This window comes from Scyliorhinus torazame, chromosome 20 (assembly GCF_047496885.1).
Source record: "Scyliorhinus torazame isolate Kashiwa2021f chromosome 20, sScyTor2.1, whole genome shotgun sequence".
Taxonomy (NCBI): Eukaryota; Metazoa; Chordata; class Chondrichthyes; order Carcharhiniformes; family Scyliorhinidae; genus Scyliorhinus; species Scyliorhinus torazame.
Window position 1 is genome coordinate 37277497 of NC_092726.1, and position 24015 is coordinate 37301511.

Genomic DNA, 24015 nt, shown 5'->3' on the forward strand with positions numbered 1-24015 from the left:
CCAGGCCACTCCCGGCCAGCCCACACACACACTCCAGGCCACACCCGGCCAGCCCACACACACACTCCAGGCCACACCCGGCCAGCCCACACACACACTCCAGGCCACTCCAGGCCTGCCCACACACACACACTCCAGGCCACTCCCGGCCAGCCCACACACACACTCCCGGTCACTCACGGCCACCCCACACACACACTCCAGGCCACTCCCGGCCAGCCCACACACACACTCCAGGCCACTCCCGGCCAGCCCACACACAAATTCCAGGCCACTCCCAGCCAGCCCACACACACACTCCCGGTCACTCACGGCCAGCCCACACACACACTCCAGGCCAATCCGGGACAGCCCACACACACACTCCAGGCCACTCCCGGCCAGCCCACACACACACTCCAGGCCACTCCCATCCAGCCCCCACACACACTCCAGGCCACTCCTGGCCAGCCCACACACACACTCCTGGCCACTCCCGACCAGCCCACACGCAAACTCCATGCCACTCCCGGCCAGCCCACACGCACACTCCATGCCACTCCCGGCCAGCCCACATACACACTCCCGGTCACTCCCGACCAGCCCACACACACACTCCAGGCCACTCCCGGCCAGCCCACACACACACTCCAGGGCAGTCCCGACCAGCCCACAGACACACTCCCGGTCACTCCCGACCAGCCCACACACACACTCCAGGCCACTCCCGGCCAGCCCACACACACACTCCAGGGCAGTCCCGACCAGCCCACAGACACACTCCAGGCCACTCCCGGCCAGCCCACACACACACTCCAGGCCACTTCCGGCCAGCCCACACACACACTCCAGGCCACTCCCGGCCAGCCCACACACACACTCCAGGCCACTCCCGGCCAGCCCACACACACACTCCAGGCCACTCCCTGCCAGCCCACATACACACTCCCGGTCACTCCCGACCAGCCCACACACACACTCCAGGCCACTCCCGGCCAGCCCACACACACACTTCAGGCCACTCCCGGCCAGCCCACACACACACTCCAGGGCAGTCCCCACCAGCCCACAGACACACTCCAGGCCACTCCCGGCCAGCCCACACACACACTCCAGGCCACTCCCGGCCAGCCCCCACACACACTCCAGTCCACTCCCGGCCAGCCCACACGCACACTCCAGGCCACTCCCGGCCAGCCCACACACACACTCCCGGTCACTCACGGCCAGCCCACACACACACTCCAGGCCACTCCCGGCCAGCCCACACACACACTCCAGGCCACACCCGGCCATCCCACACACACACTCCATCAAATCCAGGCCAACCCACACACACACTCGAGGCCACTCCCGGCCAGCCCACACGCACACTCCCGGTCACTCACGGCCAGCCCACACACACACTCCAGGCCACTTCCGGCCAGCCCACACACACACACTCCAGGCCACTCCCGGCCAGCCCACACACACACTCCAGGCCACTCCCGGCCAGCCCACACACAAATTCCAGGCCACTCCCAGCCAGCCCACACACACACTCCCGTTCACTCACGGCCAGACCACACACACACTCCAGGCCAATCTGGGACAGCCCACACACACACTCCAGGCCACTCCCGGCCAGCCCACATACACACTCCCGGTCACTCCCGACGAGCCCACACAGACACTCCAGGCCACTCCCGGCCAGCCCACACACACACTTCAGGCCACTCCCGGCCAGCCCACACACACACTCCAGGCCGCTCCCGGCCAGCACACACACACACTCCTGGGCAGTCCCGACCAGCCCACAGACACACTCCAGGCCACTCCCGGCCAGCCCACACACACACTCCAGGCCACTCCCGGCCAGCCCACACACACACTCCAGGCCACTCCCGGCCAGCCCACACACACACTCCCGGTCACTCACGGCCAGCCCACACACACACTCCAGGCCAATCCGGGACAGCCCACACACACACTCCAGGCCACTCCCGACCAGCCCACACACACTCCACGCCACTCACGGCCAGCCCACACAAACACTCCAGGCCAATCCCGGACAGCCCACACACACACTCCAGGCCACTCCCGGCCAGCCCCCACACACACTCCAGGCCACTCCCATCCAGCCCCCACACACACTCCAGGCCACGCCTGGCCAGCCCACACACACACTCCAGGCCACTCCCGGCCAGCCCACACACACACTCCAGGCCACTCCCAGCCAGCCCACACACTCACACCAGGCCACTCCCGGCCAGCCCACACACACACTCCAGGCCACTCCCAGCCAGCCCACACACTCACTCCAGGCCACTCACGGCCAGCCCACACACACACTCCAGGCCACTCCCGCCCTTCCCACACACACACTCCAGGCCACTCCAGGCCAGCCCACACACACACTCCAGGCCACTGCCGGCCAGCCCACTCACATACTCCCGGTCACTCCCGGCCAGCCCACACACACAATCCAGGCCACTCCCGGCCAGCCCACATAGACACTCCAGGCCAGGCCACTACCGGCCAGCCCACACACACTCTCCAGGCCACTCACGGCCAGCCCACACACACACTCCAGGCCACTCGCGGCCAGCTCCCACACACACTCCAGGCCACTCCTGGCCAGCCCACACACACACTCCAGGCCACTCCCGCCCAGCCCACACACACACTCCAGGCCACTCCAGGCCAGCCCACACACACTCTCCAGGCCACTGCCGGTCAGCCCACTCACATACTCCCGGTCACTCCCGGCCAGCCCACACACACAATCCAGGCCACTCCCGGCCAGCCCACACACACACTCCAGGCCACTCCCGGCCAGCCTACACAGACACCTCAGTCCAGTGCACTCCCGGCCAGCCCACATAGACACTCCAGGCCAGGCCACTCCCGGCCAGCCTACACACACTCTCCAGGCCACTCGCGGCCAGCCCCCACACACACTCCAGGCCACTCCCGGCCAGCCCCACACACACTCCAGGCCACTCCTGGCCAGCCCACAGACACACTCCATGCCACTCCCGGCCAGCCCACACACACACTCCACGCCAATCCCGGACATCCCACAGACACACACCAGGCCACTCAAGGCCTGCCCACACACACACTCCAGGCCACTCCCGGCCAGCCCACACACAAACTCCAGGCCACTCCCGGCCAGCCCACACACACACTCCAGGCCACCACCGACCAGCCCACACACACACACACTCCCGGCCACTCCCGGCCAGCCCACACACACACACTCCAGGCCACTCCCGGCCAGCCCACACACACACTCCAGGCCACACCCGGCCAGCCCCCACACACACTCCAGGCCACTCCCATCCAGCCCCCACACACACTCCAAGCTACTCCCGGCCAGCCCACATACACACTCCAGGCCAATCCCGGACAGCCCACACACACACTCCAGGCCACTCCCGGCCAGCTCACACACACACTCCAGGCCACTCCCGGCCAGCCCCCACACACACTCCAGGCCACTCCCGGCCAGCTCACACACACACTCCAGGCCAATCCCGGCCAGCCCACACACACACTCCAGGCAACTCCCGACCAGCCCACACACAAACTCCAGGCCACTCCCGGCCAGCCCCACACACACTCCAGGCCACTCCCGGCCAACCCACACACACACTCCAGGCCACTCCCGGCCTGCCCGCACACACACTCCCGGTCACTCCCGGCCAGCCCACACACACGCACTCCAGGCCACTCCCGGCCAGATCACACACACACCAGGCCACTCCCGGCCAGCCCACACACTCTCTCCCGGTCACTCACGGCCAGCCCACACACACACTCCAGGCCACTCCCGGCCAGCCCACACACACACTCCAGGCCACTTCCGGCCAGCCCACACACACACTCCAGGCCACTCCCGGCCAGCCCACACACACACTCCAGGCCACTCCCGGCCAGCCCACACACAAATTCCAGGCCACTCCCAGCCAGCCCACACACACACTCCCGTTCACTCACGGCCAGACCACACACACACTCCAGGCCAATCTGGGACAGCCCACACACACACTCCAGGCCACTCCCGGCCAGCCTGCACAGACACACTCCAGGCCAATCCCGGACAGTCCCCACACACACTCCAGGCCACTCCCGGCCAGCCCACATACACACTCCCGGTCACTCCCGACGAGCCCACACAGACACTCCAGGCCACTCCCGGCCAGCCCACACACACACTTCAGGCCACTCCCGGCCAGCCCACACACACACTCCAGGCCGCTCCCGGCCAGCACACACACACACTCCTGGGCAGTCCCGACCAGCCCACAGACACACTCCAGGCCACTCCCGGCCAGCCCACACACACACTCCAGGCCACTCCCGGCCAGCCCACACACACACTCCAGGCCACTCCCGGCCAGCCCACACACACACTCACGGTCACTCACGGCCAGCCCACACACACACTCCAGGCCAATCCGGGACAGCCCACACACACACTCCAGGCCACTCCCGACCAGCCCACACACACTCCACGCCACTCACGGCCAGCCCACACAAACACTCCAGGCCAATCCCGGACAGCCCACACACACACTCCAGGCCACTCCCGGCCAGCCCCCACACACACTCCAGGCCACTCCCATCCAGCCCCCACACACACTCCAGGCCACTCCTGGCCAGCCCACACACACACTCCAGGCCACTCCCGGCCAGCCCACACACACACTCCAGGCCACTCCCAGCCAGCCCACACACTCACACCAGGCCACTCCCGGCCAGCCCACACACACACTCCAGGCCACTCCCAGCCAGCCCACACACTCACTCCAGGCCACTCACGGCCAGCCCACACACACACTCCAGGCCACTCCCGCCCTTCCCACACACACACTCCAGGCCACTCCAGGCCAGCCCACACACACACTCCAGGCCACTGCCGGCCAGCCCACTCACATACTCCCGGTCACTCCCGGCCAGCCCACACACACAATCCAGGCCACTCCCGGCCAGCCCACATAGACACTCCAGGCCAGGCCACTACCGGCCAGCCCACACACACTCTCCAGGCCACTCACGGCCAGCCCACACACACACTCCAGGCCACTCGCGGCCAGCTCCCACACACACTCCAGGCCACTCCTGGCCAGCCCACACACACACTCCAGGCCACTCCCGCCCAGCCCACACACACACTCCAGGCCACTCCAGGCCAGCCCACACACACTCTCCAGGCCACTGCCGGCCAGCCCACTCACATACTCCCGGTCACTCCCGGCCAGCCCACACACACAATCCAGGCCACTCCCGGCCAGCCCACACACACACTCCAGGCCACTCCCGGCCAGCCTACACAGACACCTCAGTCCAGCGCACTCCCGGCCAGCCCACATAGACACTCCAGGCCAGGCCACTCCCGGCCAGCCTACACACACTCTCCAGGCCACTCGCGGCCAGCCCCCACACACACTCCAGGCCACTCCCGGCCAGCCCCACACACACTCCAGGCCACTCCTGGCCAGCCCACAGACACACTCCATGCCACTCCCGGCCAGCCCACGCACACACTCCAAGCCACTCCCGGCCAGCCCACACACACACTCCACGCCAATCCCGGACATCCCACAGACACACACCAGGCCACTCAAGGCCTGCCCACACACACACTCCAGGCCACTCCCGGCCAGCCCACACACAAACTCCAGGCCACTCCCGGCCAGCCCACACACACACTCCAGGCCACCACCGACCAGCCCACACACACACACACTGCCGGCCACTCCCGGCCAGCCCACACACACACACTCCAGGCCACTCCCGGCCAGCCCACACACACACTCCAGGCCACACCCGGCCAGCCCCCACACACACTCCAGGCCACTCCCATCCAGCCCCCACACACACTCCAAGCTACTCCCGGCCAGCCCACATACACACTCCAGGCCAATCCCGGACAGCCCACACACACACTCCAGGCCACTCCCGGCCAGCTCACACACACACTCCAGGCCACTCCCGGCCAGCCCCCACACACACTCCAGGCCACTCCCGGCCAGCTCACACACACACTCCAGGCCAATCCCGGCCAGCCCACACACACACTCCAGGCAACTCCCGACCAGCCCACACACAAACTCCAGGCCACTCCCGGCCAGCCCCACACACACTCCAGGCCACTCCCGGCCAACCCACACACACACTCCAGGCCACTCCCGGCCTGCCCGCACACACACTCCCGGTCACTCCCGGCCAGCCCACACACACACACTCCAGGCCACTCCCGGCCAGATCACACACACACCAGGCCACTCCCGGCCAGCCCACACACTCTCTCCCGGTCACTCACGGCCAGCCCACACACACACTCCAGGCCACTCCCGGCCAGCCCACACACACACTCCAGGCCACTCCCAGCCAGCCCACACACTCACACCAGGCCACTCCCGGCAAGCCCACACACACACTCCAGGCCACTCCCAGCCAGCCCACACACTCACTCCAGGCCACTCACGGCCAGCCCACACACACACTCCAGGCCACTCCAGGCCAGCCCACACACACACTCCAGGCCACTGCCGGCCAGCCCACTCACATACTCCCGGTCACTCCCGGCCAGCCCACACACACAATCCAGGCCACTCCCGGCCAGCCCACACACACACTCCAGGCCAATCCGGGACAGCCTACACACACACTCCAGGCCACTCCCGGCCAGCCTACACAGACACCTCAGTCCAGCGCACTCCCGGCCAGCCCACATAGACACTCCAGGCCAGGCCACTCCCGGCCAGCCCACATACACACTCCAGGCCACTCGCGGCCAGCCCCCACACACACTCCAGGCCACTCCCGGCCAGCCTACACAGACACCTCAGTCCAGCGCACTCCCGGCCAGCCCACATAGACACTCCAGGCCAGGCCACTCCCGGCCAGCCCACACACACTCTCCAGGCCACTCACGGCAAGCCCACACACACACTCCAGGCCACTTGCGGCCAGCCCCCACACACACTCCAGGCCACTCCCGGCCAGCTCCCACACACACTCCAGGCCACTCCTGGCCAGCCCACAGACACACTCCAGGCCACTACCGGCCAGCCCACACACACACACTCCAGGCTTCTCCCGGCCAGCTCCCACACACACAATCTCCAGGCCACTCCCGACCAGCCGAAACACACACTCCATGCCACTCCCGGCCAGCCCACACACACACTCCAGGCCACTCCCGGCCAGCTCACACACACACTCCAGGCCACTCCCGGCCAGCCCGCACACACACTCCAGGCCACTCACGGCCAGCTCACACACACACCCAAGGGCAGTCCCGACCAGCCCACACACACACTCCAGGCCACTTCCGGCCAGCTCACACACACACTCCAGGCCACTCCCGGCCAGCCCACACACACACTCCAGGCAACTCCCGGCCAGCCCACACACACACTCCAGGCCACTCCCGGCCAGCCCACACACACACTCCAGGCCACTCCCGGCCAGCCCACACGCACACTCCAGGCCACTCCCGGCCAGCACACACACACACTCCCGGTCACTCACGGCCAGCCCACACACACACTCCAGGCCACTCCCGGCCAGCCCACACACACACTCCAGGCCACACCCGGCCAGCCCACACACACTCCAGGCCACTCCCGGCCAGCCCACACACACACTCCAGGCCACACCCGGCCAGCCCACACACACACTCCAGGCCACACCCGGCCAGCCCACACACACACTCCAGGCCACTCCAGGCCTGCCCACACACACACACTCCAGGCCACTCCCGGCCAGCCCACACACACACTCCCGGTCACTCACGGCCAGCCCACACACACACTCCAGGCCACTCCCGGCCAGCCCACACACACACTCCAGGCCACTCCCGGCCAGCCCACACACAAATTCCAGGCCACTCCCAGCCAGCCCACACACACACTCCCGGTCACTCACGGCCAGCCCACACACACACTCCAGGCCAATCCGGGACAGCCCACACACACACTCCAGACCACTCCCGGCCAGCCCACACACACACTCCAGGCCACTCCCATCCAGCCCCCACACACACTCCAGGCCACTCCTGGCCAGCCCACACACACTCCAGGCCACTCCCGGCCAGCCCACACACACACTCCAGGCCACTCCCGGCCAGCCCACACAAACACTCCAGGCCACTCCCGGCCAGCCCACACACACACTCCAGGCAACTCCCGGCCAGCACACACACACACTCCAGGCCACTCCCTGCCTGCCCCCACACACACTCCTGGCCACTCCCGGCCAGCCCACACGCAAACTCCATGCCACTCCCGGCCAGCCCACACGCACACTCCATGCCACTCCCGGCCAGCCCACATACACACTCCCGGTCACTCCCGACCAGCCCACACACACACTCCAGGCCACTCCCGGCCAGCCCACACACACACTCCAGGGCAGTCCCGACCAGCCCACAGACACACTCCAGGCCACTCCCGGCCAGCCCACACACACACTCCAGGCCACTTCCGGCCAGCCCACACACACACTCCAGGCCACTCCCGGCCAGCCCACACACACACTCCAGGCCACTCCCGGCCAGCCCACACACACACTCCAGGCCACTCCCTGCCAGCCCACATACACACTCCCGGTCACTCCCGACCAGCCCACACACACACTCCAGGCCACTCCCGGCCAGCCCACACACACACTTCAGGCCACTCCCGGCCAGCCCACACACACACTCCAGGGCAGTCCCCACCAGCCCACAGACACACTCCAGGCCACTCCCGGCCAGCCCACACACACACTCCAGGCCACTCCCGGCCAGCCCCCACACACACTCCAGTCCACTCCCGGCCAGCCCACACGCACACTCCAGGCCACTCCCGGCCAGCCCACACACACACTCCCGGTCACTCACGGCCAGCCCACACACACACTCCCGGCCACTCCCGGCCAGCCCACACACACACTCCAGGCCACACCCGGCCAGCCCACACACACACTCCATCAAATCCAGGCCAACCCACACACACACTCGAGGCCACTCCCGGCCAGCCCACACGCACACTCCCGGTCACTCACGGCCAGCCCACACACACACTCCAGGCCACTTCCGGCCAGCCCACACACACACTCCAGGCCACTCCCGGCCAGCCCACACACACACTCCAGGCCACTCCCGGCCAGCCCACACACAAATTCCAGGCCACTCCCAGCCAGCCCACACACACACTCCCGGTCACTCACGGCCAGACCACACACACACTCCAGGCCAATCCGGGACAGCCCACACACACACTCCAGGCCACTCCCGGCCAGCCTGCACAGACACACTCCAGGCCAATCCCGGACAGTCCCCACACACACTCCAGGCCACTCCCGGCCAGCCCACATACACACTCCCGGTCACTCCCGACGAGCCCACACACACACTCCAGGCCACTCCCGGCCAGCCCACACACACACTTCAGGCCACTCCCGGCCAGCCCACACACACACTCCAGGCCGCTCCCGGCCAGCACACACACACACTCCTGGGCAGTCCCGACCAGCCCACAGACACACTCCAGGCCACTCCCGGCCAGCCCACACACACACTCCAGGCCACTCCCGGCCAGCCCACACACACACTCCAGGCCAGCCCACACACACACTCCCGGTCACTCACGGCCAGCCCACATACACACTCCAGGCCAATCCGGGACAGCCCACACACACACTCCAGGCCACTCCCGACCAGCCCACACACACTCCACGCCACTCACGGCCAGCCCACACAAACACTCCAGGCCAATCCCGGACAGCCCACACACACACTCCAGGCCACTCCCGGCCAGCCCCCACACACACTCCAGGCCACTCCCATCCAGACCCCACACACACTCCAGGCCACTCCTGGCCAGCCCACACACACACTCCAGGCCACTATCGGCCAGCCCACACACACACTCCAGGCCACTCCCAGCCAGCCCACACACTCACACCAGGCCACTCCCGGCCAGCCCACACACACACTCCAGGCCACTCCCAGCCAGCCCACACACTCACTCCAGGCCACTAACGGCCAGCCCACACACACACTCCAGGCCACTCCCGCCCTTCCCACACACACACTCCAGGCCACTGCCGGCCAGCCCACTCACATACACCCGGTCACTCCCGGCCAGCCCACACACACAATCCAGGCCACTCCCGGCCAGCCCACATAGACACTCCAGGCCAGGCCACTACCGGCCAGCCCACACACACTCTCCAGGCCACTCACGGCCAGCCCACACACACACTCCAGGCCACTCGCGGCCAGCTCCCACACACACTCCAGGCCACTCCTGGCCAGCCCACACACACACTCCAGGCCACTCCCGCCCAGCCCACACACACACTCCAGGCCACTCCAGGCCAGCCCACACACACTCTCCAGGCCACTGCCGGCCAGCCCACTCACATACTCCCGGTCACTCCCGGCCAGCCCACACACACAATCCAGGCCACTCCCGGCCAGCCCACACACACACTCCAGGCCACTCCCGGCCAGCCTACACAGACACCTCAGTCCAGCGCACTCCCGGCCAGCCCACATAGACACTCCAGGCCAGGCCACTCCCGGCCAGCCTACACATACTCTCCAGGCCACTCGCGGCCAGCCCCCACACACACTCCAGGCCACTCCCGGCCAGCTCCCACACACACTCCAGGCCACTCCTGGCCAGCCCACAGACACACTCCATGCCACTCCCGGCCAGCCCACGCACACACTCCAAGCCACTCCCGGCCAGCCCACACACACACTCCACGCCAATCCCGGGCATCCCACAGACACACACCAGGCCACTCAAGGCCTGCCCACACACACACTCCAGGCCACTCCCGGCCAGCCCAAACACAAACTCCAGGCCTCTCCCGGCCAGCCCACACACACACTCCAGGCCACCACCGACCAGCCCACACACACACACACTCCCGGCCACTCCCGGCCAGCCCTCACACACACACTCCAGGCCACTCCCGGCCAGCCCACACACACACTCCAGGCCACTCCCTGCCAGCCCACACACACACTCCAGGTCACTCCCGCCCAGCACACACACACACTCCAGGCCACTCCAGGCCAGCCCACACACACACTCCAGGCCACTGCCGGCCAGCCCACACACATACTCCCGGTCACTCCCGGCCAGCCCACACACACAATCCAGGCCACTCCCGGCCAGCCCACACACACACTCCAGGCCGCTCCCGGCCAGCCCACACACACACTCCATGCCAGGCAACTCCCCGCCAGTCCACACACACACTTGAGGCCACTCCCGACCAGCCCACTCACACACTCCAGGCCAGGCCACTCCCGGCCAGCCCACACACACACTCCTGGCCACTCCCGGCCAGCTCACACACTCACACAAGGCCAGGCCACTCCCGGCCAGCCAACACACACACTCCAGGCCACTCGCGGCCAGGCCACACACACACTCCCGGCCACTCCCAGCCAGCCCGCACACACGCTCCAGGCCACTCCCGGCCAGCCCACACACATACTCCAGGCCACTCCCGGCCAGCACACAGACAAACTCCAGGCCACTCCCGGCCAGCCCACACGGACACTCACGGCCCCTCCAGGCCAGCCCATACAAACAGTCCAGGCCACTCCCGGCCAGCCCACACACACCAGTACTACTCCCGGCCAGCCTACACACACACTCTGCAGGTCGCTTTCGGCCAGCCCACACACACACTCCAGGCCACTCCCGGCCAGCCCACACACACACTCCAGGCCACTTCCGGCCAGACCACACACACACTCTGCAGGTCGCTCTCGGCCAGCCCACAAACACACTCCAGGCGTCTCCCGGCCAGCCCACATACACACTCCAGGCCACTCCCCGCTAGCCCACACATACTCCAGGCCACTCCCGGCCAGCCCACACACACACTCCAGGCCACTTCCGGCCAGACCACACACACACTCCCGGCCACTTCCGGCCAGCCCACACGCACACTCCAGGCCACTCCCGGCCAAACCACACACACACTCCCGGCCACTCCCGGCCAGGCCACACATACACTCTAGGCCACTCCCGGCCAGCCCACACACACTCCAGGCCGCTCCCGACCAGACCACACACACACACACACTTGAGACCACTCCCGGCCAGCCCACACACACACACTCCAGGCCAGGCCACTCCCGGCCAGCCCACGCACACTCTCCAGGCCACTCCCGTTAGCCGAGACACACACTCCCGGCCACTCCCGGCCAGCCCACACACACACTCCAGGCCGCTCCCGGCCAGCCCACACACACACTCCAGGCCAGGCAACTCCCCGCCAGCCCACACACACACTTGAGGCCACTCCCGACCAGCCCACTCACACACTCCAGGCCAGGCCACTCCCGGCCAGCCCACACACACATCCAAGCCTCTCCTGGCCAGGCCATAAATACACTCCAGGCCACTCCGGGCCAGTCCACAAACACACTCCAGGCCACTCACGGCCAGCCCACACACACTCCAGGCCAGGCCACTTCCTGCCAGCCGAGACACACACTCCCGGCCACTCCCGGCCAGCCCACACACACACTTGAGGCCACTCCCGGCCAGCCCACACACACACACTCCAGGCCAGGCCACTCCCGGCCAGCCCACGCACACTCTCCAGGCCACTCCCGTTAGCCGAGACACACACTCCCGGCCACTCCCGGCCAGCCCACACACACACTCCAGGCCGCACCCGGCCAGCCCACACACACACTCCAGGCCAGGCAACTCCCCGCCAGCCCACACACACACTTGAGGCCACTCCCGACCAGCCCACTCACACACTCCAGGCCAGGCCACTCCCGGCCAGCCCACACACACATCCAAGCCACTCCTGGCCAGGCCATAAATACACTCCAGGCCACTCCGGGCCAGTCCACAAACACACTCCAGGCCACTCCCGGCCAGCCCACACACACTCCAGGCCAGGCCACTCCCGGCCAGCCCACACACACACTCCTGGCCACTCCCGGCCAGCCCACACACTCACACCAGGCCAGGCCAGTCCCGGCCAGTCCACAAACACACTCCAGGCCACTCCCGGCCAGTCCACAAACACACTCCAGGCCACTCCCGGCCAGCACACCCACACTCCAGGCCAGGCCACTCCCGGCCAGCCCACACACACACTCCTGGCCACTCCCGGCCAGACCACACGCACACACCAGGCCAGGCCAGTCCCGGCCAGTCCACAAACACACTCCAGGCCACTCACGGCCAGGCCATACACACACTCCAGTCCAGGCCACTCCCGGCAAGCCCACACACACACTCCTGGCCACTCCCGGCCAGCCCACACACTCACACCAGGCCAGGCCACTCCCGGCCAGCCCAAACACACACTCCATGCCACTCCCGCCTAGCCGACACACACACTCTAGGCCACTCCCGGCCAGTCCACAAACACCCTCCAGGCCACACCCGGCCAGCCCTCACACACACTCCATGCCTCTCCCGACAAGGCCACACACACACTCCAGGCAACGCCACTCCCGACAAGGCCACACAAACACTCCAGGCAATGCCACTCCCGGCAAGACCACACGCACACTCCAGGCCATGCCACTTTCGGACATCCCACACACACACTCCAGGCCACTCCCGCCCAGCCGACACACACACTCCAGGCCACTCCCGGCCAGCCCACACACACATCCAGGCCTCTCCTGGCCGGGCCATAAATACACTCCAGGCCATTCCCGGCCAGTCCACACACACACTCCAGGCCACTCCCGGCCAGGCCATACACACACTCCAGGCCATACCACTCCCGGCCAGCCCACACACATACTCCAGGCCACTCCCGGCCAGCCCACACGCACACTCCAGGTCACTACCGGCCATCCCACACACACACTCCAGGCCCCTCCCTGCCAGCCTACACACACACTCCAGGCCAGGCCACTCCCGGCCAGCCCCCAGATACACTCCCGGCCACTCCCGGCCAGACCGCACACACGCTCCAGGCCACTCCCGGCCAGCCCACAAATACTCCAGGCCACTCCCGGCCATCACACACACAAACTCCAGGCTACTCCCGGCCAGCCCACACGGACACTCCTGTACCCTCCCGGCCAGCCCATACAAACACTCCAGGGCACTCCCGGCCAGCACACACACACACACTCCAAACCACTCCCGTCCAGCCCACACACACACTCCAGTCCAGGCCACTCCCGGCCATCCTACACACACACACCAGGCCACTCCCGGCCAGCCCACACACACACTCCAGGCCACTCCCGGCCAGCCCACACACACACTCCAGGCCAGGAAACTCCCGTCCAGCCCACACACACTCCAGGCGTCTCACGGCCAGCCCTCACACACACTCAGGGCCACTCCCGGACAGCCTTCACACACACTCCAGGCCAGGCCACTCCCGGTCAGCCCACACATTCACTCCAGGTCACTCCCGGCCAGCCCACACACACACTCCAGGCCACTCCCGGCCAGCCCACACACACACTCCAGGCCACTCCAGGCCAGCCCGCACACACATTCCAGGCCAGGCCACTACAGGCCAGCCAACACACACACTCCAGTCCACTCCCGGCCAGCCCACAAACACACTCCAGGCCACTCCCGGCCAGCCCACACACACACTCCAGGCCAGCCCACACACACACTCCAGGCCAATCCCGGCCAGCCCACACACACACTCCAGGCCACTCCTGGCCAGCCCCCACACAAACTCCAGGCCAGGCCACTCCCTGCCAGCCCCCACACACACTTCAGGCCACTCCTGGCCAGCCCCCACACACACTCCAGGCCACTTCCGGCCAGCACACACGCACACTCCAGGGTCACACCCGGCCAGACCACACACACACTCCAGGCCACTGCATGCCAGCCCCCACACAAACTCCAGGCCAGGCCACTCCCGGCCAGCCCCCATACACACTCCAGGCCACTCCTGGACAGCCCCCACACACTCTCCAGGCCACTTCCGGCCAGCACACACACACACTCCAGGTTCACTCCCGCCCAGCCCACACACACACTCCAGGCCATGCCACTTTCGGACAACCCACACACACACTCCAGGCCACTCCCGCCCAGCCGACACACACACTCCATGCCACTCCCGGCCATCCCCACACACACTCCAGGCGTCTCACGGCCATTCCTCACACACACTGAGGGCCACTCCCGGCCAGCCCCCACATAAACTCCAGGCCAGGCCACTCCCGGCCAGCCCCCACACACACTCCAGGCCACTCCTGGCCAGACCCACACACACTCCAGGCCACTTCCGGCCAGCACACACACACACTCCAGGGTCACACCCGGCCAGACCACACACACACTCCAGGCCACTCCATGCCAGCCCACACACACACTCCAGGCCACTCCTGGCCAGCCCCCACACACACTCCAGGCCACTTCCGTCCAGCACACACACACACTCCAGGGTCACACCCGGCCAGACCACACACACACTCCAGGCCACTCCATGCCAGCCCCCACACAAACTCCAGGCCAGGCCACTCCCGGACAGCCCCCACACACACTCCAGGCCACTCCTGGCCAGCCCCCACACACTCTCCAGGCCACTTCCGGCCAGCACACACACACACTCCAGGTTCACTCCCGCCCAGCCCACACACACACTCCAGGCCACACCAGGCCAGCCCTCACACACACTCCATGCCACTCCCGACAAGGCCACACACACACTCCAGGCAACGGCACTCCCGACAAGGCCACACACACACTCCAGGCAATGCCACTCCCGGCAAGACCACACGCACACTCCAGGCCATGCCACTTTCGGACAACCCACACACACACTCCAGGCCACTCCCGCCCAGCCGACACACACACTCCATGCCACTCCCGGCCAGCCCCCACACACACTCCAGGCGTCTCACGGCCATTCCTCACACACACTCAGGGCCACTCCCGGCCAGCCCCCACATAAAATCCAGGCCAGGCCACACCGGCCAGCCCCCACACACACTCCAGGCCACTCCTGGCCAGACCCACACACACTCCAGGCCACTTCCGGCCAGCACACACACACACTCCAGGGTCACACCCGGCCAGACCACACACACACTCCAGGCCACTCCATGCCAGCCCACACACACACTCCAGGCCACTCCTGGCCAGCCCCCACACACACTCCTGGCCACTTCCGTCCAGCACACACACACACTCCAGGGTCACACCCGGCCAGACCACACACACACTCCAGGCCACTGCATGCCAGCCCCCACACAAACTCCAGGCCAGGCCACTCCCGGCCAGCCCCCACACACACTCCAGGCCACTCCTGGCCAGCCCCCACACACTCTCCAGGCCACTTCCGGCCAGCACACACACACACTCCAGGTTCACTCCCGGCCAGCCCACACACACACTCTAGGCCACTCCCGGCCAGCCCACACACACACTTCAGGCCACTCCTGGCCAGCCCCCACACAAACTCCAGGCCAGGCCACTCCCGGCCAGCCCCCACACACACTCCAGGCCACACCTCGCCAGCCCCCACACACATTCCAGGCCACTTCCGGCCAGCACATACACAAATTCAAGGCCACTCCCGGCCAGCCCACACGCACACTCCCGGCCCCTCCCGGCTAGCCCACACACACACTTCACGCCACTCCCGGCCAGCCCACACACACACTCCAGGGTCACTCCCGGCCAGCCCACACACACACTCCAGGTCACTCTCGGCCAGCCCACACACACACTCCAGGCCACTACCGGCCAGCCCACGCACACACTCCAAGCCACTCCCGGCCAGCCCACACACACACTCCAGGCCAATCCCGGACATCCCACAGACACACACCAGGCCACTCAAGGCCTGCCCACACACACACTCCAGGCCACTCCCGGCCAGCCCACACACACACTCCAGGCCACTCCCGGCCAGCCCACACACACACTCCAGGCCACCACCGACCAGCCCACACACACACACACTCCCGGCCACTCCCGGCCAGCCCACACACACACACTCCAGGCCACTCCCGGCCAGCCCACACACACACTCCAGGCCACTCCCTGCCAGCCCACACACACACTCCAGGTCACTCCCGCCCAGCCCACACACACACTCCAGGCCACTCCAGGCCAGCCCACACACACACTCCAGGCCACTGCCGGCCAGCCCACACACATACTCCCGGTCACTCCCGGCCAGCCCACACACACAATCCAGGCCACTCCCGGCCAGCCCACACACACACTCCAGGCTGCTCCCGGCCAGCCCACACACACACTCCATGCCAGGCAACTCCCCGCCAGTCCACACACACACTTGAGGCCACTCCCGACCAGCCCACTCACACACTCCAGGCCAGGCCATCCCGGCCAGCCCACACACACACTCCTGGCCACTCCCGGCCAGCTCACACACTCACACAAGGCCAGGCCACTCCCGGCCAGCCAACACACACACTCCAGGCCACTCGCGGCCAGGCCACACACACACTCCCGGCCACTCCCAGCCAGCCCGCACACACGCTCCAGGCCACTCCCGGCCAGCCCACACACATACTCCAGGCCACTACCGGCCAGCACACATACAAACTCCAGGCCACTCCCGGCCAGCCCACACGGACACTCACGGCCCCTCCCGGCCAGCCCATACAAACAGTCCAGGCCACTCCCGGCCAGCCCACACACACCAGTACTACTACCGGCCAGCCTACACACACACTCTGCAGGTCGCTCTCGGCCACCCCACAAACACACTCCAGGCGTCTCCCGGCCAGCCCACACACACACTCCAGGCCACTCCCGGCCAGCCCACACACACACTCCAGGCCACTTCCGGCCAGACCACACACACACTCTGCAGGTCGCTCTCGGCCAGCCCACAAACACACTCCAGGCGTCTCCCGGCCAGCCCACATACACTCTAGGCCACTCCCGGCCAGCCCACACACACTCCAGGCCGCTCCCGACCAGACCACACACACACACACACTTGAGACCACTCCCGGCCAGCCCACACACACACACTCCAGGCCAGGCCACTCCCGACCAGCCCACGCACACTCTCCAGGCCACTCCCGTTAGCCGAGACACACACTCCCGGCCACTCCCGGCCAGCCCACACACACACTCCAGGCCGCTCCCGGCCAGCCCACACACACACTCCAGGCCAGGCAACTCCCCGCCAGCCCACACACACACTTGAGGCCACTCCCGACCAGCCCACTCACACACTCCAGGCCAGGCCACTCCCGGCCAGCCCACACACACATCCAAGCCTCTCCTGGCCAGGCCATAAATACACTCCAGGCCACTCCGGGCCAGTCCACAAACACACTCCAGGCCACTCACGGCCAGCCCACACACACTCCAGGCCAGGCCACTTCCTGCCAGCCGAGACACACACTCCCGGCCACTCCCGGCCAGCCCACACACACACTTGAGGCCACTCCCGGCCAGCCCACACACACACACTCCAGGCCAGGCCACTCCCGGCCAGCCCACGCACACTCTCCAGGCCACTCCCGTTAGCCGAGACACACACTCCCGGCCACTCCCGGCCAGCCCACACACACACTTGAGGCCACTCCCGACCAGCCCACTCACACACTCCAGGCCAGGCCACTCCCGGCCAGCCCACACACACATCCAAGCCACTCCTGGCCAGGCCATAAATACACTCCAGGCCACTCCGGGCCAGTCCACAAACACACTCCAGGCCACTCCCGGCCAGCCCACACACACTCCAGGCCAGGCCACTCCCGGCCAGCCCACACACACACTCCTGGCCGCTCCCGGCCAGCCCACACACTCACACCAGGCCAGGCCAGTCCCGGCCAGTCCACAAACACACTCCAGGCCACTCCCGGCCAGTCCACAAACACACTCCAGGCCACTCCCGGCCAGCCCACACACACTCCAGGCCAGGCCACTCCCGGCCAGCCCACACACACACTCCTGGCCACTCCCGGCCAGACCACACGCACACACCAGGCCAGGCCAGTCCCGGCCAGTCCACAAACACACTCCAGGCCACTCACGGCCAGGCCATACACACACTCCAGTCCAGGCCACTCCCGGCAAGCCCACACACACACTCCTGGCCACTCCCGGCCAGCCCACACACTTACACCAGGCCAGGCCACTCCCGGCCAGCCCAAACACACACTCCATGCCACTCCCGCCTAGCCGACACACACACTCTAGGCCACTCCCGGCCAGTCCACAAACACCCTCCAGGCCACACCCGGCCAGCCCTCACACACACTCCATGCCACTCCCGACAAGGCCACACACACACTCCAGGCAACGCCACTCCCGACAAGGCCACACAAACACTCCAGGCAATGCCACTCCCGGCAAGACCACACGCACACTCCAGGCCATGCCACTTTCGGACAGCCCACACACACACTCCAGGCCACTCCCGCCCAGCCGACACACACACTCCAGGCCACTCCCGGCCAGCCCACACACACATCCAGGCCTCTCCTGGCCGGGCCATAAATACACTCCAAGCCACTCCCGGCCAGTCCACACACACACTCCAGGCCACTCCCGGCCAGGCCATACACACACTCCAGGCCATACCACTCCCGGCCAGCCCACACACATACTCCAGGCCACTCCCGGCCAGCCCACACGCACACTCCAGGTCACTACCGGCCATCCCACACACACACTCCAGGCCCCTCCCTGCCAGCCTACACACACACTCCAGGCCAGGCCACTCCCGGCCAGCCCCCAGATACACTCCCGGCCACTCCCGGCCAGCCCGCACACACGCTCCAGGCCACTCCCGGCCAGCCTACAAATACTCCAGGCCACTCCCGGCCATCACACACACAAACTCCAGGCTACTCCCGGCCAGCCCACACGGACACTCCTGCACCCTTCCGGCCAGCCCATACAAACACTCCAGGGCACTCCCGGCCAGCACACACATACACACTCCAAACCACTCCCGTCCAGCCCACACACACACTCCAGTCCAGGCCACTCCCGGCCATCCTACACACACACACCAGACCACTCCCGGCCAGCCCACACACACACTCCAGGCCAGGCCACTCCCGGTCAGCCCACACATTCACTCCAGGTCACTCCCGGCCAGCCCACATACACACTCCAGGCCACTCCCGGCCAGCCCACACACACACTCCAGGCCACTCCAGGCCAGCCCGCACACACATTCCAGGCCAGGCCACTCCCGGCCAGCCAACACACACACTCCAGGCCACTCCCGGCCAGCCCACAAACACACTCCAGGCCACTCCCGGCCAGCCCACACACACACTCCAGGCCAGCCCACACACACACTCCAGGCCAATCCCGGCCAGCCCACACTCACACTCCAGGCCACTCCTGGCCAGCCCCCCACACAAACTCCAGGCCAGGCCACTCCCTGCCAGCCCCCACACACACTTCAGGCCACTCCTGGCCAGCCCCCACACACAATCCAGGCCACTTCCGGCCAGCACACACGCACACTCCAGGGTCACACCCGGCCAGACCACACACACACTCAAGGCCACTGCATGCCAGCCCCCACACAAACTCCAGGCCAGGCCACTCCCGGCCAGCCCCCACACACACTCCAGGCCACTCCTGGACAGCCCCCACACACTCTCCAGGCCACTTCCGGCCAGCACACACACACACTCCAGGTTCACTCCCGCCCAGCCCACACACACACTCCAGGCCACACCAGGCCAGCCCTCACACACACTCCATGCCACTCCCGACAAGGCCACACACACACTCCAGGCAACGCCACTCCCGACAAGGCCACACACACACTCCAGGCAATGCCACTCCCGGCAAGACCACACGCACACTCCAGGCCATGCCACTTTCGGACAACCCACACACACACTCCAGGCCACTCCCGCCCAGGCGACACACACACTCCATGCCACTCCCGGCCAGCCCCCACACACACTCCAGGCGTCTCACGGCCATTCCTCACACACACTCAGGGCCACTCCCGGCCAGCCCCCACATAAACTCCAGGCCAGGCCACTCCCGGCCAGCCCCCACACACACTCCAGGCCACTCCTGGCCAGACCCACACACACTCCAGGCCACTTCCGGCCAGCACACACACACACTCCAGGGTCACACCCGGCCAGACCACACACACACTCCAGGCCACTCCATGCCAGCCCACACACACACTCCAGGCCACTCCTGGCCAGCCCCCACACACACTCCAGGCCACTTCCGTCCAGCACACACACACACTCCAGGGTCACTCCCGGCCAGCCCACACGCACACTCCAGGTCACTACCGGCCATCCCACACACACACTCCAGGCCCCTCCCTGCCAGCCTACACACACACTCCAGGCCAGGCCACTCCCGGCCAGCCCCCAGATACACTCCCGGCCACTCCCGGCCAGCCCGCACACACGCTCCAGGCCACTCCCGGCCAGCCCACAAATACTCCAGGCCACTCCCGGCCATCACACACACAAACTCCAGGCTACTCCCGGCCAGCCCACACGGACACTCCTGTACCCTCCCGGCCAGCCCATACAAACACTCCAGGGCACTCCCGGCCAGCACACACATACACACTCCAAACCACTCCCGTCCAGCCCACACACACACTCCAGTCCAGGCCACTCCCGGCCATCCTACACACACACACCAGGCCACTCCCGGCCAGCCCACACACACACTCCAGGCCACTCCCGGCCAGCCCACACACACACTCCAGGCCAGGAAACTCCCGTCCAGCCCACACACACTCCAGGCGTCTCACGGCCAGCCCTCACACACACTCAGGGCCACTCCCGGACAGCCTTCACACACACTCCAGGCCAGGCCACTCCCGGTCAGCCCACACATTCACTCCAGGTCACTCCCGGCCAGCCCACACACACACTCCAGGCCACTCCCGGCCAGCCCACACACACACTCCAGGCCACTCCAGGCCAGCCCGCACACACATTCCAGGCCAGGCCACTACCGGCCAGCCAACACACACACTCCAGGCCACTCCCGGCCAGCCCACAAACACACTCCAGGCCACTCCCGGCCAGCCCACACACACACTCCAGGCCAGCCCACACACACACTCCAGGCCAATCCCGGCCAGCCCACACACACACTCCAGGCCACTCCTGGCCAGCCCCCACACAAACTCCAGGCCAGGCCACTCCCTGCCAGCCCCCACAAACACTTCAGGCCACTCCTGGCCAGCCCCCACACACACTCCAGGCCACTTCCGGCCAGCACACACGCACACTCCAGGGTCACACCCGGCCAGACCACACACACACTCAAGGCCACTGCATGCCAGCCCCCACACAAACTCCAGGCCAGGCCACTCCCGGCCAGCCCCCACACACACTCCAGGCCACTCCTGGACAGCCCCCACACACTCTCCAGGCCACTTCCGGCCAGCACACACACACACTCCAGGTTCACTCCCGCCCAGCCCACACACACACTCCAGGCCACACCAGGCCAGCCCTCACACACACTCCATGCCACTCCCGACAAGGCCACACACACACTCCAGGCAACGCCACTCCCGACAAGGCCACACACACACTCCAGGCAATGCCACTCCCGGCAAGACCACACGCACACTCCAGGCCATGCCACTTTCGGACAACCCACACACACACTCCAGGCCACTCCCGCCCAGCCGACACACACACTCCATGCCACTCCCGGCCAGCCCCCACACACACTCCAGGCGTCTCACGGCCATTCCTCACACACACTCAGGGCCACTCCCGGCCAGCCCCCACATAAACTCCAGGCCAGGCCACTCCCGACCAGCCCCCACACACACTCCAGGCCACTCCTGGCCAGACCCACACACATTCCAGGCCACTTCCGGCCAGCACACACACACACTCCAGGGTCACACCCGGCCAGACCACACACACACTCCAGGCCACTCCATGCCAGCCCACACACACACTCCAGGCCACTCCTGGCCAGCCCCCACACACACTCCAGGCCACTTCCGTCCAGCACACACACACACTCCAGGGTCACACCCGGCCAGACCACACACACACTCCAGGCCACTCCAAGCCAGCCCCCACACAAACTCCAGGCCAGGCCACTCCCGGCCAGCCCCCACACACACTCCAGGCCACTCCTGGCCAGCCCCCACACACTCTCCAGGCCACTTCCGGCCAGCACACACACACACTCCAGGTTCACTCCCGGCCAGCCCACACACACACTCTAGGCCACTCCCGGCCAGCCCACACACACACTTCAGGCCACTCCTGGCCAGCCCCCACACAAACTCCAGGCCAGGCCACTCCCGGCCAGCCCCCACACACACTCCAGGCCACACCTCGCCAGCCCCCACACACATTCCAGGCCACTTCCGGCCAGCACATACACAAATTCAAGGCCACTCCCGGCCAGCCCACACGCACACTCCCGGCCCCTCCCGGCTAGCCCACACACACACTCCACGCCACTCCCGGCCAGCCCACACACACACTCCAGGGTCACTCCCGGCCAGCCCACACACACACTCCAGGTCACTCTCGGCCAGCCCACACACACACTCCAGGCCACTACCGGCCAGCCCACGCACACACTCCAAGCCACTCCCGGCCAGCCCACACACACACTCCAGGCCAATCCCGGACATCCCACAGACACACACCAGGCCTCTCAAGGCCTGCCCACACACACACTCCAGGCCACTCCCGGCCAGCCCACACACACACTCCAGGCCACTCCCGGCCAGCCCACACACACACTCCAGGCCACCACCGACCAGCCCACACACACACACTCCCGGCCACTCCCGGCCAGCCCACACACACACACTCCAGGCCACTCCCGGCCAGCCCACACACACACTCCAGGCCACTCCCTGCCAGCCCACACACACACTCCAGGTCGCTCCCGCCCAGCCCACACTCACACTCCAGGCCACTCCAGGCCAGCCCACACACACACTCCAGGCCACTGCCGGCCAGCCCACACACATACTCCCGGTCACTCCCGGCCAGCCCACACACACAATCCAGGCCACTCCCGGCCAGCCCACACACACACTCCAGGCCGCTCCCGGCCAGCCCACACACACACTCCATGCCAG